Source organism: Lissotriton helveticus, chromosome 12 (genome assembly GCF_964261635.1).
Source record: "Lissotriton helveticus chromosome 12, aLisHel1.1, whole genome shotgun sequence".
Taxonomy (NCBI): domain Eukaryota; kingdom Metazoa; phylum Chordata; class Amphibia; order Caudata; family Salamandridae; genus Lissotriton; species Lissotriton helveticus.
In genome coordinates, this window is record NC_136073.1 from 837954982 (window position 1) to 837971117 (window position 16136).

At 49.2% G+C, this 16136-nt stretch overlaps 1 protein-coding gene across 4 annotated transcripts in view; it reads left to right on the plus strand.

Moving 5' to 3' along the window:
• Positions 1-16136, plus strand: part of LINGO3 (leucine rich repeat and Ig domain containing 3) — a 1135152-nt gene that overhangs the window by 621415 nt on the left and 497601 nt on the right. For all 4 annotated transcript variants that reach the window (XM_078669069.1, XM_078669072.1, XM_078669068.1 and 1 more), the window contains one exon: positions 6653-6712. The gene's annotated coding sequence lies outside the window, so the exon portion shown is untranslated. The remainder of the gene's footprint in view (positions 1-6652; positions 6713-16136) is intronic.

A 16136-nucleotide genomic window follows, 5' to 3' on the forward strand; every position in this document is an offset into this window, starting at 1 on the left:
CTAAATATATATAAATATATATAAACATAATACAAGAAAAAAGAAAGGAAATACAACTGAAATCCTCTAAAAACGATTCCTACATAGGAATGCAAGGTAAAGAGAAAGAACTATTTGTAACACATTAGTGTCATTATGTTAGTCCAAATTACAGCCAATCAGGCGCCAGCACCCTCTAGAACCTTCTCCTCAGAAGCTCAAGCCCTCAGATTTTCTACTGCACGTCGTGTGCAGGGAGTCTCCCTGAGCTCTGCTCAGTTCTCATCTCTACTCTTCTAGTTTCCAGTGTTTTTCTCAACATGTCAAGTAAGAAGTCTTTATTCAGACCTTGCTCTTCTTGTGGGAAGCTGCGCCTTTTTTAAAAGGACCCCCACCAGAAGTGTATCTACTGTTTATACCCTGATCATGAGGCTGCCAACTGTAAGTTCTGTAGAACCTTTTCTACTAAGACTCTTAAAGACCGAGAAAGGCCGTCTTCTCCTGTGGCTGCAACGTCTTAAGGACAAGGATTCTGCACTGTCTGATGCAGAAAGTTTACAATCTGGTCTCTCTACAGCAGCCTCTAAGCGTGGTAGTGTTCAGGAGTTTCCTTCTCCTTTCCTCAAAAAACCTAAATTGGCCTTGTCTCTGGCTCCTGTGGTGTCTTCTGCCACTCCTACCACCTCTACGCCCACGAGACCTGGCTCTCAGGCGTCTTCTGCTGCCTCTCGAGGTGTTTCCACGCCTCTTAAAGTTCCGCCGTCGACGGGAGCGTCGGCGAGCGTTCCGACGACGAGAACAGCATTGCCTGCATCTTCGACGACGACGCTGACTACCACTTCAGCCTTCTCGTCGTCGACGACGGTGTCGTCGACAGCCTACACGTCGACGAGGGTTTCGTTGTCATCTCAGCCTGTTCCGTCGACGATTCCCATCTCCTCGTCGACGAAGAAGAGAGAATCCTCGTCGACGAAAGACCCGAAGAAATCCTCGTCGTCAACGACTCCGTCGACCAAGCTCTCGTCGACGAAGACACCGTCGACCAAGGTCTCGTCGACGAAGACACCGTCGACAAAGGTCTCGTCGACGAAGACACCGTCGACCACAGCCCCGTCGACGAAGACACCGTCTACGGAGGCTTTACCAGCTTCGACGACGGCACTGTCGACGACGACCCCATCGACGACGCCTACAGTGGATCACCCGTCGACAGTGACCCGGGCGACGACTCGTAAATTACCTTCGTCGACAGCCAAGTCAGTCTCGTCGACGTTAACGACGACGGCACCGTCGACAGCGGCACCGATTTCGTTTGCCTCTTTGCCGCTCGTGCCGTTGAAGACTTCTGACTCATCACATCGTCGCACTACGGTTCCCTGCCAGCAGATCTCTGATCCAGAGCCACAACCACCTTCTCCGATGTTTGCAACTACATCTGAGCATGACACAGACTCTGAGCATGAAGGAGACGCGTTTGGGGCGGCACATAGTCCCTCTGACTTAATAATTAAATGTCAAGACTCTGATTCGGACGACAATGGCGGACACCAAGAGTCTCAGCAGGAAGAGCAGTTGGTCCAAGTTCCTATGGCTACCATTCCGGTAACCTTGATCTCTAATCTCCAACATATGCTGGATGACTACAACCGCCGTTTTCCTGCAACACCGCAGACTACACCTGTACAGTCTCCTGCTCCTGTGGCACTACCTCCACCTTCTTTGCCGCCTATCTTACCACCTACAACTTCGTCTCAGGTTCAGACGTCAATTAGAATCCATACTACTGTTTACCCGCAGGATGCGGATGATGAAGCGGTCCCAGAGCGTGAGGACGGAGAAGTCCCTGACAACTCAGATGACGATGCAGGCGACCAGGATATGGCTGAATGGGACCATTATCGGGCACAGACACCCTCTCCTCAGCCTGGGAACTCGGGTGAATCCCCACCTGTAGATATCGCCAGTTTCCATCTTTTAATGGACAAAGCGGCTCAGCGTTTCAAATTACCATGATCACAACGCGAGGAGGACTGTTTTCTTTATGATTTTAAAGATAAACCTTATAAGCAGGTACACACAATTCCTATCATCGATTTCGTTTGGAAGGAGGGAATTAAACTCATGAATGCTCCAAACTCCTTACCTGCTCAGATACCACGCCTTGAGAAAAAGTACAAGGCCCCAACTGGTTCTCCAGCTTGCCTGATTTCTCATCCCAAGCCAGACTCCGTGGTGACTCAGGCCGCACAGCGTAGAGCACGGAATCCAGCGTCCCAGGTCACAGCCCCTCCGGATAGAGAGGGTCGACGCTTAGATGCTATTGGCCGCAAGTTCTCAACGATGGCTTCAACATCTGTCCGGACAGCCAATGCCTTAGCCATCTTGGGACGTTATGACCGGCAGATGTGGTCAGACATTTCAGATTTCATGGCACTCATACCTGATGCTTCCAAGGCTGACGCTCAACAGATTCTTCGCGATGGTCAGAGGGCATCGGAAGAAATGATCGACTGTGCAGTCGATATCGCAAACACAGGTTTCCGTCTGCTTGCAAGTGCGGCTGCACTCCGACGACAAGGCTGGCTGAAGTCCACCTCCTTCTGGCAGGAAGCCCAATCCAAAATACTGGATATGCCATATGATGGGGAATCGCTGTTCGGATCCCATATCGATGACGCCCTTGAGTCCATTAAGAAGGACAAAGATACGGCAAAGTCTTTGGGCACGTTGCAATTTCGGAAGCAGTCCTTTCGAGGTGCACGCGGACGCGGCACTTCTTCCACCGTTGAGGTGGGCAACAATACCGCTCCTACAATCAGATCGGCCATCGTTACACGCCCAATCAGCAACCTCGTCAGCAGTCCTCCAGACCATACAGAGGAAAGTCTTCCTATCGTGGATCCAATCCTAAACGCCAATGACTTTTGTCACCATCAATGTGTTGGAGGATGAATCTCTCTGTTTTATTCTCAGTGGTCCTCGATCACCTCGGACCGCTGGGTTTTGGACATTGTCAAACGGGGTCATACCCTGGAGTTTGTAGAGATTCCTCCTTGCACTCCACCTCGTGGCCCGCCTCCTCCACATCTCGAGGAGCTTTACCATCAGGTCCGTCTTCTTGTTTTAAAAGGTGCAGTCGAAGTGGTCCCGAAACATCAAAGAGGGAAGGGTTTTTACTCTCGATTCTTCCTCATACTCAAGAAGACCGGAGATTTTCGACCCATTCTGGATTTGAGGGCTCTCAACCAGTTCCTAAAGTCCCAATCGTTCCGCATGCTGACGTTACTGGAAATCCTGCGTCTTCTATCCAGCGAGGATTTCATGACCACCATAGACCTTCAAGACGCATACTTTCATGTCCCAATAATTCAACAACATCGCCAGTACCTGTGTTTCAAGGTGGGACCAATGCATTTTCAGTTCAAAGTTCTGCCCTTCAGACTGCGATCAGCTCCTCGTGTGTTCACGAAGGTACTGGCACCTGTGGTGGCTCACCTGCCTCTACAAGGAGTTCAAATCTTTCCATATTTAGACGATTGCCTTCTCAAGTCTCAATGCCACCATCGGCTAGGTCAGGACACTCGCCTTTGCCAGCAAGTGTTTCAGTCCCTGGGGTTGACCATCAACGTCGAAAAGTCACAGTTTGCACCTCTGCAAACCAGATCCTTCCTGGGAGCGATCCTAGACACGCAGCTCTCAAAAGCGTTCGTCTCGCACGAGCGACGTCAGAAGATCCTTCGTCTGGTCTCCCTCATTCGAAGAAAACAGTTCGTTTCTGTTCGGACGTTAAAATCATTCTTGGGAATGGCTTCATCTTGTATCGCACTGATCCCAAATTGCAGGTTGTGCACCCTTCCCATTCAGGAGGAACTGGACTTACAGTGGCGTCAGGTCTCCGGGTCCTTCAACGACCTAGTTGCCGTCACAGCCCGCATGAGAAAGAGCCTGCTTTGGTGGGCGCAGCCCACGAATCTGGAAAAGGGAATGTCCTTCCTCGTTCACGCTCCAGATCTTACGCTGACGACGGACGCCTCCCTGGAAGGGTGGGGCGCTCATCTCCAGGGCTTATCCATCAAGGGCAAGTGGACGCCGACGCAACGCACGTGGCATATCAACAGGCTAGAATTGATGGCGATCTTCCTAGCGCTCAAGTCCTTCCTCCCGGTTGTTCACGGGGAGTCAGCGCTAATCCAAACAGACAATACCACCAGTATACACTACGTGAACAAACAGGGAGGGACCAAGTCTCCACATCTGTCCCACTTGGCCCAGTCGATCTGGGATTGGGCTCTCCGCCATCACATCACCTTGACAGCCGTCTATCTTCCGGGCGTGTCCAACCTCCTAGCGGATTCTTTGAGCAGGTCCACCTCCACAACCCACGAATGGGAACTGCACCAACCGACTCTAGATCTTGTGCTTCGCCAGTGGGGATACCCAGATCTAGACCTCTTTGCAACACCGGAGAATCGGAAATGCCCGTCTTATGCAAGTTGGAATCCCCACCCCGGGTCCTGCGGGAATGCCCTTTTGATCGACTGGTGCGATCTATTCGCTTACGCTTTTCCGCCGCTCCCATTGATACCGCGAGTACTGTGGAAAATGCGGAGGCAGCCCTGCCACATCCTGTTGATCGCACCTCGTTGGCCCAGGCAGGCATGGTTTTCGGAACAGCTTCTGTTGTCCCAGTGCGAGCCCATCCATCTACGTCCTCGTCCGGACCTTCTAACTATGGACAGGGGCCTAGTGTGTCATCCGGACCCCTCCACGCTACAATTGTGGGCATGGAACCTGAGTACCTTGAATTCGCTGACTTGAACATATCCCAGGAATGGAGAGACATCCTAGCTCATGCCAGGGCTCCATCTACCATCAAGACTTACAAACTCAAGTGGAAGCGCTTCTGTCATTGGTGCGCTACAACCAATATCCATACCATCCATTCCACTCCTGAGCAGCTTCTTCCATTCTTCTTGAGCCTCGCTCAGTCAGGGCTCTCGCATGCTACTCTAAGAGTTTTCTTAGCTGCAATATCTCGTTTCCGCCATGATGGCTCTGCTTCCCTCTGTTCATCACGGATCATACGTCAATTCTTCAAAGGGCTCTTCCGCAAGTTCCCACCTGTTCGGCGCCCTCCTCCATCTTGGCACCTCAATGTTGTACTATCTCAACTTATGAAGTCACCATTTGAACCTATCCATGAAGCGGATATCAAATTCCTCACCTGGAAGGTTGCACTTCTTCTGGCTTTGACCTCATCTCGTCGCGTGAGCGACCTTCACGCTTTCACTATCAAGCCGCCGTATCTTCAGTTCAAACCTAACGGGGTGGCGCTCCGCACTAACCCCTCCTTCCTACCTAAAGTCCCTACGGATTTTTATTTGAATGAACCTGTGATCCTCAAGACTTTCTTTCCGGACCCAAAGTCTCCGGCGGAGCAGCGCTTGCATTCTTTGGACATCAAACGATGCCTTAAATTTTACATTGCCAAAACTGCCCCCTTCCGCAAGTCCGACCAACTATTCATTGCCTACGGACGACTGCGCAAGGGACATCCAGTCTCCAAACCAACTATTGCCCGGTGGCTTTCTTCAGCCATTACCTTCTGCCACCAACAAGCGGGCAAACCGTTGCAGTCTTCAGTGAGGGCTCATTCTACGAGGGCGATGTCTTCATCCACCGCCTTGTTTGCTGGTGTGCCACTTCATCAGATCTGCCGTGCAGCGACATGGTCCAGCAGGCACACCTTCACCAAACATTACTGTTTGGATACCATCAATGAAGCGGATACCGCAGTGGGGCAGGCAGTGCTTCGCCATCTTTTTCAGTAAGGTGAGCCTCTGTTCCCTCCTCCTTAGGGTTTTCCTGTGATTGCTATGATGTGTTATATGACTGTATTATTATTAGTACTGTCTTGATTTCTTCTTTATATGCCTAGCAATCTCAGTTCTCGGAGGTTACTGCTTTCTATTCTATTCAAGCATGTGAATCTATGAAAGACACCCCTAATACTGGAGAAGAACAATTGTTACTTACCTGTAAACAGGTGGTTCTCCAGTATTGGTGTATTTCATAGATTCACATGCGACCCGCCCTCCTCCCCTCAGAATCTCTCTTCTCCTCATACACTCTTGGTTACTTTGTGCTACGAAAATCTGAGGGCTTGAGCTTCTGAGGAGAAGGTTCTAGAGGGTGCTGGCGCCTGATTGGCTGTAATTTGGACTAACATAATGACACTAATGTGTTACAAATAGTTCTTTCTCTTTACCTTGCGTTCCTATGTAGGAATCGTTTTTAGAGGATTTCAGTTGTATTTCCTTTCTTTTTTCTTGTATTATGTTTATATATATTTATATATATTTAGCATTATTGCTATTTTATTTACCGTGGGACTCCCACTTCGACGACTGGAAATATTCAAGCATGTGAATCTATGAAAGACACCAATACTGGAGAACCACCTGTTTACAGGTAAGTAACAATTGTTCATATTTAGCACATTTTAGATCTCACAAATACATTTTTTTTCGATTGTAAGCTTCTCCTCTTTCTAATTGACTATTATTTAGTTGCTTATGTCATAGAATCATGTAAACTTTTAGACTTTCTGCACACTTTACTCTTAACAGTATAATCATTAACTACGATCTTTTTCTTTTTTCTCTCACTTAAGGTACTTGGGTGTTTCCTTTCATCAATTTGCAAGACCGAAGAACACTTCTCCGGATTTCAGGTAAGTTCAAAGAATTTCTCTCTTCTTATTTTTCTTGTTTTCATATGTTTGTGTCTGTCCCGCCGAGGCTGGGACGTGGGGGTTTACGCTGAGTACCGAGGGTTCCACTGGGGCAGGGGGTGCAAAGAGAAATACAGGCGCCTTCAGTAATGGTTTTAACGAAGGCTTTATTGGAATATAAGTCTTCTTCATGAAACTCAGGATAACTGAACAGGAGAAAGAAAGAAGTCCTTTTGGATGGTCTTCGGGAAGAACTGTCGTCCAGAGGGTCGGGGTCTGCTCCTGGCGTTGTCTCCGGGTTCCGCTCCGGTACCGGCAAAGGAAAGGAAACGAAGGTCAGGACACATACGTCGTAGAAATGATCAAGGGGTCGGGAGTGAGGGAGTAACAGTCCGTGCACACTTAAACTACCCCGGGCCTGTGGAGTGCTCGTGCAGGGAGAAGAGGGGGGGGAAGGATAGGCTGGAGTAGGAAAACGGTCACTGATGTTTCCTCCGCCCGACCCAGCCCGCTACCCGGCCCCGTACCTCTTGGAGCCACGCTCCTCCCGTGGGAACGTGGCAGGGCGCAGCGTGGAATCGTTGGCCTCCTGGCTTGTCGTCCTCCGGTTTTTCAGCATCCAGGTACCTCTCGTCGGCTTCCTCAAGGGTCTCCGCTCCACTCGAAACGCCTTCCATCTCCTTCCCAGGTGTGCCGGCTTTTGACGCCCGTGCGTCCTCAGGGGGTGGAGTCTCGTTACCTGGCTCGATCATCTTAAAGGGACCGGCGTCCGTATATTCTGGAAACCAGACCGAGCCGTCCTCTTCGGTCCATGCTGCCGGCGAATGCTGTGGGGACAAGGAGCACGGTAAAAGGGGTGTGGCCATCCACCATTCTTCATTAGTCTGAGGGTCCGGCTCCCCTGCCCCGTCACACACCTCCCCCCCTGGTTTCTCCCGTTCGGGGAGAGGGAAGACCCTAGACAGAAGGTCCGCGTTACCGTTGTCCTTTCCCTTACGGTGTTGAATGGTAAAGGCGTAGGGTTGGAGAGACAGGAACCACCTCAATACTCGGGGATTAGTGCTCCTGTTTTGATGTATCCACCTCAGGGGCGCGTGGTCAGTATGAAGGATGAATGGTTTTCCTTCGAGATAATATCTCAGCTTCTCTACAGCCCACTTTATTGCCAAAGCCTCCCTCTCGATAGTGGAATACCTGCACTCCCTAGGGAACAACTTCCTACTCACATACAAAACTGGATGTTCGGCCCCATCTCCTCCTACTTGGGACAGAACGGCCCGATACCCACATTGGAGGCGTCCGTCGCTAAGAGAAAGGGTTTCGTATGATCAGGAGAGGTCAGAAGAGGGGCCGTAGTCATGATGGATTTTAGATACTGAAATGCATGTAGGGTCTCAGGAGAGGGCAGCCTGAATTCGCTGGGCCTTGCGTTTTTTTTCAGGAGGTCTGTTAATGGGGCTGCTCTCTCAGCAAATTGAGGGATAAACCTACGGTAATACCCTACCAGTCCTAGGAATGCGCGTAAATCTCTTTTGTTGGATGGAAAAGGAACAGCAGCTATCGCTCGTACTTTCTCACTTTGGGGGGCTATCGACCCTTCACCCAGGACATACCCCAGGTAGTTCACAGTCTTAAAGGCCGCTCGGGATTTCTTAGCGTTTATGTGCAGTCCTGCTCTTTCAAAGGCTGACAGAATGGTAGACAGGTGCATAAGATGGTCTTTCCAGTCTCGGCTGTAAATTACTATATCATCCAAATAGGCCGAGCTGAAGGAAGTGAAGGGTTGTAGCACTAGATTCATCAAACGTTGAAAAGTGGCAGGAGCCCCATGTAACCCAAAGGGCAGAACCGTGAATTTGTAGGCCCCTTCGTCAGTTACGAAGGCCGTTTTTTTTCTGTCTTCTTCACGAAGAGGCACCTGCCAATACCCCTTGGTGAGGTCGATAGTGGTTATGTAACGGGCATCCCCGATCTTTTCTATCAAGTCATCCACCCTGGGGATGGGGTATGTATCGAATTGGGACACCGCATTAAGCGCCCGGAAGTCCATACAAAAACGTTTGGACCCATCGGGTTTGGGGATCATCACAATGGGCGACGACCAAGGGCTTTGGGATGGCCGTATGACCCCTAGTTTTAGCATGTCTTGGACTTCCATGCGGACCGTCTCCTTTCGTGCAGCGGGGATTCGGTAAGGTCTTTGCTTCACCACTTGACCCGGTAGGGTTTCTATGCGATGTTCTGCTATGTTAGTCCTTCCGGGCAAGTCCGAGAATATGCTAGAAAAGGGTTTCAGGGTCTCGGCTAACTCCTCTTTTTCCTGTGGGCTCAACTCTGGGTTTACCACTAGGTGCTCCAGTGTTGACGACTGGGCCAGACCCGTCTGGGCAACCAAAGGGGTATCCCGGGGTGCTGGTCCTATCCATTCCTTGAGCATGTTAATGTGAAAAGTTTGTGTTTTCGATGGGGACAGGCGTAACCGGTAGGTAGTAAGGCCGATGGTATCGATTATCTGATACGGTCCTTGCCATTCCTGTTTCTGTTTGGTCACACCAGAGGGAAAGAGCACCAAGGCCCAGCTGCCTCTCGTCAGTGTTCTCAACCTCTTTCCTTTGTCGTAGGTTTTCTTATATTTGTTCTGCTGAACTTCCAGGTTAGAATAGGCTAACTCTTGCAGTTTTCCCAGCTTGGAACGCAAGTGACTGGTGTAGTCTAACATGGACTTTTGTTCTTCAGCTTCTTCGTTCTCCCACATATCCTTAGTTATTTCTAACAAGGAACGAGGCACCCTTCCATACAGGAGTTCGAAGGAGGAACACCCCAGGCTGCTTTGTTTTTGGGCCCTAATGACATAAAGGGCGATGGGTAAGAGCCGGTCCCAGGAGGGTCCCTCAGCTGATAACATCTTCTTCAGGGTTGTTTTCAGGGTTTGGTTGTACCTCTCCACCAGACCGTTTGTCTGGGGATGGTACACCGAGGTCTTAAGGTGTTTTATGTCAAGGGATGCGCAGACCTCTTTCATTAATTTGGAAGTGAACGGTGTCCCCTGATCAGTTAGAACTTCCCGAGGAAACCCCACTCTAGAAAACAATTCTACGAACTTTTCAGCAATAACTGCGGTGGTAGTGGTTCTCAGGGGAAAGGCCTCAATAAACCTGGTAGCGTAGTCAACTATGACTAGGGCATACAAGTTCCCTCGACTAGACTTTGGCAATGGTCCTATGATGTCCATGCCGACCCGTTCGAATGGGACTCCTATAATTGGCATCTTTTGTAATGGAGCCATGGGGGGTCGACGTGTGTTTTGTCGTTGACACACTTCACACTTTGCACAATAGTCCTGCACGTCTTTATGTATCCCTGGCCAAAAGAAATGTCGGATAATGCTATCCGTAGTCTTTTCTTTTCCGGCATGTCCCGCCGTCAGGTGGGCATGAGCAAAGAAAAGGACCTGCTCTCGAAATGACTGGGGTACCAGTAGTTGTTCGTCTCCGTCCGCTCTGTTTTGTCTGTACAGTAGGTGGTTTTTTATCAAAAAGCGCGGATAAGAAGAAGAGGGTTGGTCACCTGCAGCATGGGCGGCTTCCCATGCATTTGCTAAGGTCCTGTCCTCGGTCTGGGCAAAACGGAAACTGCGATCTATAACCCAGGGTTCGGGGGACAGGTAGGCAGGAAGGATGTTGTCTTGGGAGGTACGGGAAAGGGTTTCTTTGAAGAGAGACAGGAACTCGGGATTGTCTGTTCCCAAGATCATGTCTTCAGGAAGGGAGTCCACCACCCCTACCCACACCTGGCATGGTTCCCTGCTTGGAAGGAGTATCGTGATAGAGGCTATCGGGTACGGTTTGACATCCCCGTGGACACATCTTATATACACAGGCCCCTTAGGATTCAACTGGTCTGGTTTAACGAATCTGGTTTGGATAACTGACTACCTACACCCCGAATCTAGCAAGGCCTTTACGGTATAACCATTCATCCTCATACTCACATAGAAGGTGCTACCCATTTCGGCTGAGTACAGCACTGTCCTCGGAACATAGCCGACTTCCATGGGCTCCTCTGGTGGTTTCCGTTTGGGGCACATTCTTGCGATATGGCCCCATTCACCGCATTCGAAGCACTGAGGCCCTTTGTTGGGGGGGTGAAAGACCATGCTCTGAGGACGCAGTAGTCTAGGCGGTTCTATTCCGCCTTTGAGTTTTTTTTCCATTTTGGGTGGCGGGAGGTTTTTCTGCGTTTTGTCCGGTTCCCAAGTGAGGGACTTGGGTTGCGCTCTCGCATACTGTGAAGCCATTTCAATGGCGTGTTCTACGGTGAGTCCCACGTGTTGTCGCAACCAACGCTGGGTAGCATAAGGCAGGGCTTCCATGAACTGTTCCAGGTATATTTTTTTAGGATGTCTTCTTTGTTACAGAGGTCAGGGCGCAGCCATTTGTCTGCCGACATTTTTAGCCTGAAAAAGAGCGTCTTTGGGTTTTCCCCTGGGATGCCCCGTTCTTTCCGGAACCGCACCCTATAGGCTTCCTGATCCAAACCCAAGTGGTCTAGTATCACCATTTTAATGGTAGCGTACGGGGTGGTTCCAAGGGGGTTAGCCGCCTGATAGGCCGACTGTGCTTCTCCGGTGAGAAGAGGGGCTAAGAAGAAGGGCCATTTTTCCTCCGGCCAACTCAGAGCACGTGCCGCTCGTTCAAAGTTTATAAGGAAGGCGTCTGGGTCTTCTCCAGACATGTATTTCTGGAGAGACACCCCTGGTGGATGGGGAGTATGCACTCTCGCCTCGCCTTGAGCGACTAGTGGTGCAGGGGTTATGTTCTTAAGAGTTTCCAGCTGAGCCGTTATCGTGTGCGTGAACATATCCCGGTCTGCCTGGGCGGACGTCAGTTGGCTTTCCATGGCTTTTTCCAATTTATCCTGTCCTTTGATTATGTGATCGATTAGGGCCTCCATCTTTTCGGTACAGACGGATGTTGATCCCACTTCTGACACCAGTTGTCCCGCCGAGGCTGGGACGTGGGGTTTACGCTGAGTACCGAGGGTTCCACTGGGGCAGGGGGTGCAAAGAGAAATACAGGCGCCTTCAGTAATGGTTTTAACGAAGGCTTTATTGGAATATAAGTCTTCTTCATGAAACTCAGGATAACTGAACAGGAGAAAGAAAGAAGTCCTCTTGGATGGTCTTCGGGAAGAACTGTCGTCCAGAGGGTCGGGGTCTGCTCCTGGCGTTGTCTCCGGGTTCCGCTCCGGTACCGGCAAAGGAAAGGAAACGAAGGTCAGGACACATACGTCGTAGAAATGATCAAGGGGTCGGGAGTGAGGGAGTAACAGTCCGTGCACACTTAAACTACCCCGGGCCTGTGGAGTGCTCGTGCAGGGAGAAGAGGGGGGGAAGGATAGGCTGGAGTAGGAAAACGGTCACTGATGTTTCCTCCGCCCGACCCAGCCCGCTACCCGGCCCCGTACCTCTTGGAGCCACGCTCCTCCCGTGGGAACGTGGCAGGGCGCAGCGTGGAATCGTTGGCCTCCTGGCTTGTCGTCCTCCGGTTTTTCAGCATCCAGGTACCTCTCGTCGGCTTCCTCAAGGGTCTCCGCTCCGCTCGAAACGCCTTCCATCTCCTTCCCAGGTGTGCCGGCTTTTGACGCCCGTGCGTCCTCAGGGGGTGGAGTCTCGTTACCTGGCTCGATCATCTTAAAGGGACCGGCGTCCGTATATTCTGGAAACCAGACCGAGCCGCCCTCTTCGGTCCATGCTGCCGGCGAATGCTGTGGGGACAAGGAGCACGGTAAAAGGGGTGTGGCCATCCACCATTCTTCATTAGTCTGAGGGTCCGGCTCCCCTGCCCCGTCACAGTGTCATTTTAATTTTAGTCTGAATCTTTATTCGCTAATCTCAGGGGACTTTCCCCCAGATTCATCATTGTCATGTTTTGCGAGTCCTTAATAGCGATTATTAAGGAATCGCTATTAAAGACTCGCAAAACGGGATTCATGTAGAAATCGCAATATTTTTTGCGATTTCTACTGCTTCCTTATTTGCGATTCGCTAATTGCTAATCGCAATTAAGGAATGGCTTTCCCATTCATTCCTATGGGCCTAAAGGCAAATAAGGAAGCGATTTCAAGGGTGCCAGGGTGTCCAAAGGACACCCTGTAGCACCCCTGAAACGGTAATGTACGCTGGTGTTGCGCACACACATGTCCAAAGGACATGTGTGTGTGTAACATACAACTTAGAAAAATGCACTAAAATGCATTTTTCTAAGTTTTCGCTATTTACCACGTAGTCAGACTTCGCGGTAAATAGCGGCCCCAGATTGCGAATTCGCAAATTTAAAATGGTTCATGAATTGCATTTAAGGAATCTCAAATTGAGATTCCTTAAATGCAATTATTCGCAATTTAGCGATTTCTAGAAATGCGATTTTTGCATTTGGGATGATGAATCCCAAATGCAAAAATAGCGCTCGCAAAGGGCCAGATTCTCAGAATCTGGCCCTTTGCGAGCCGTTTTGGGCTTGATGAAGCTGGCTGTTTTTGCCTTCTACAGGCTGTATTTACGGCTTGTGCTGACGCTTAAATGGGAGGCGCGTAAAAGGCATGAGAGGCCCAACAACTTGACAATTTTTACTCGGAGGAAAACCGCATACTCCGAGAAGAGACACTCCTTGAACAGACCCAAGCTACACCAAAACTCTGAGGAGAGACACTACCTGGACAAACACCACTTCCTCGCGTTAATACGAGACGAAGCATGACGGCTCAAACGTCAACACTACACTGACTAGACTTTTGCGGAGAGAACTAGGTACACTGTTGCTCTCTGGAATTTCTTCGGGGAGTGCGCTGAGCTGAGGGCGAGCGCACAGAACACTCTTTGCCAGCCTCGTGTTTGGCAACACTGGATCATAAACTGGAGAATAGAATCTTGTCGGCCATCTTGGAATTCAGTGAATTCCATCCTTGTTTCCAGCAAAACAAATGTTGTCTTTATTTTAGGATGTAACCCAACCTTGTGAGTTACTGCATTCACCAAATGGCTACTTGGGTGAATGTATGACATTGTTCTACATTCTGTCCATCAACTGTGTTTTTTGCAATTTTCACCCCGAGTGGGCTGGGTATGCCCAGACGTGAGTCCCAGGCTCTCCACACCACTGGAGTCAAGCTATCCAGGCTGATGAAGGCTGATAGCCAGAAACCGGTCCTTGGATGCTTGATTCCGGTCTGGGAAAGACATGGCTTGGTAGTTCGGACTGGACTGTTACCATGAGGCACAGGGTCAGAGCTGATTTGCATATAGCCAGTGTCTAACCCAGGGTGGTGTGGAGTGCAAAAAAACGATGGATTTAGGCCCAGATCCTTGTACTGGGGTGAATGTATGACATTGTTCTACATTCTGTCCATCAACTGTGTTTTTTGCTACTTGAGTGACTAGGCACCTGTCGAGGAACTCCGTGTAGTGCGGCTGAGTTTTTTGGTCACTTCGCAGAGTTCTGCGTATCGTAACTCCTTGAACTCTGCCCAGGCCTAGTTTGAAGTAGCACATAGGTTAATGCTACTTGCTTGAGAGCACATAACATGAAAGTCACATATTTGTGTTATAGATATATGGTAGCCCAGTTGGTAATGGACTTAGTTGCTGTGACCCCTTTGTGTCTTGCAGGTGAAAAGTTGCAATCCTGATAAAAATGTGCACGCTTCAGACAGCTCCATGTAAACCGCACGTCATAAGTTTGAAACCTAACAGATTTTAACGTAATTTTGTTAGGTGTGCGAAGTTCACATAATTTGCTTTCACATAATTACATATAATTTCAGCATAATTATGCAAAATTACATGTAATTACTTGAAATGCAGCTCTGTCATGTCACTCTATATTTTAGCACAAAATGCATTTATTTTTGGTTCAAGGATGCATTTAAACAAAAGCACAGCCAACGACGGTCACTCACGTTCTGTTGTTCCCGTCAATTCTCTGTAAATTTATGCTGCAAATGATGCAATTGGCTGTATGTTTTTTCCCTCGAATGGCATGTTACTACGCGAAGTGGCGTAATGGGATAATTTTAGGAATTTTGCATAATATTAAATTCCCAAATTCAGGCACTCTGAAGGCCAAGTTTTCATTCAGTTTCTGCCCCTGGAACTGTTTGTAACAAATATCTGGGGTACCAAATGGCAAGCTAGAAGTTGCGGTTACTAAACTGGCTACTAAGGGGTGTGATTGGACCCCCCTGTATCCCATTCAGACTGTAATTAAGCGCCCATCTTGTGGCAGGGGCCATTTTAATCAATCAGGGTTCTTGTAAAGTGTGACTACTCACCCGATAAGGTGCAGACAATTATCCGTGGTTGCCACAAGGGTGGTTCAACCTTTGCTAATTCAGTGCCTACAAATCACCTCAAACATCTTCAATTTTATCTTAAATTATTTTTGCGTGCTCAAATTAACCACAAGTGCATGAAAAGAAAAGATCACGAAAGACAATGGGAATGTGAATCCAGGGAGGGGGCAAGGGAGGTAAAGCATGGAGGCACCCCTTGTATCACCACCGCTGTATCCCACTGTAGCGGTCACACATCAGATCTATTCAGATCAGTGACAGGGGCAGGTTTTTGTGCCAGTGGGGGCTAAATGCCTCATTGAGCAGTGGCATAGTCAGTCATGGATGGTGAACTTTCAAAGCTGATGTGTTCTAATGGGCAGCAGTCAATAGTGATGGCTGGAAATGTCTAACAGCGGTTTGCATGGACGTCAGTTCACCACAATGCCTGGGGTAGCAGAAGTGACATCACACGCCCTTTGACCTTCACTTTTACTCACACACACACATATATATACATGCACACCACTCATACTCTCACGTAAACACACTCGCACCCGCAAGCATGCACACAAAACACATTTGAAAGCATTTATTAACTTAACTCAGCTGTCAGGGAAGGTCATATTCCAGCTAACTTTACTACATGTTTTATTAAACTAATAGCCAATAATGTAATATTATTCACTATTTGTGTAATTAAAAAAATGAACAGAAAAAAAGAGTGTGGCACCCCAACCAATGTCCATAAGGACGAGAAGCCACTGTTCCTGACATTGATTTTGTCACCTCTGAGACAAGGGGTCGCAAAGACAGAGCCAAGGGTTGCAAGGGCAGGTCAGGGGTTGAAGCTGCGACCCGTAAATGACACCCATGGTGGTGTGGTGTAAATACCCAGGACACATTTACACAGTGAGGGAGTGAGGCGAGCGAGCTATAAATGTTTCAGCAGACTTTTGAGGAGGTGGGTGGGTGAGTTCTCCCACCAAAAAATTGAGATAGGTCCAAATATTGCAATTTGTACCTAGACGTGCAAAAAAGACATGTCTTCTTGTGAGAAGTTGGCCTGATGTGCAGTGTTCACTATTCTAGTGAT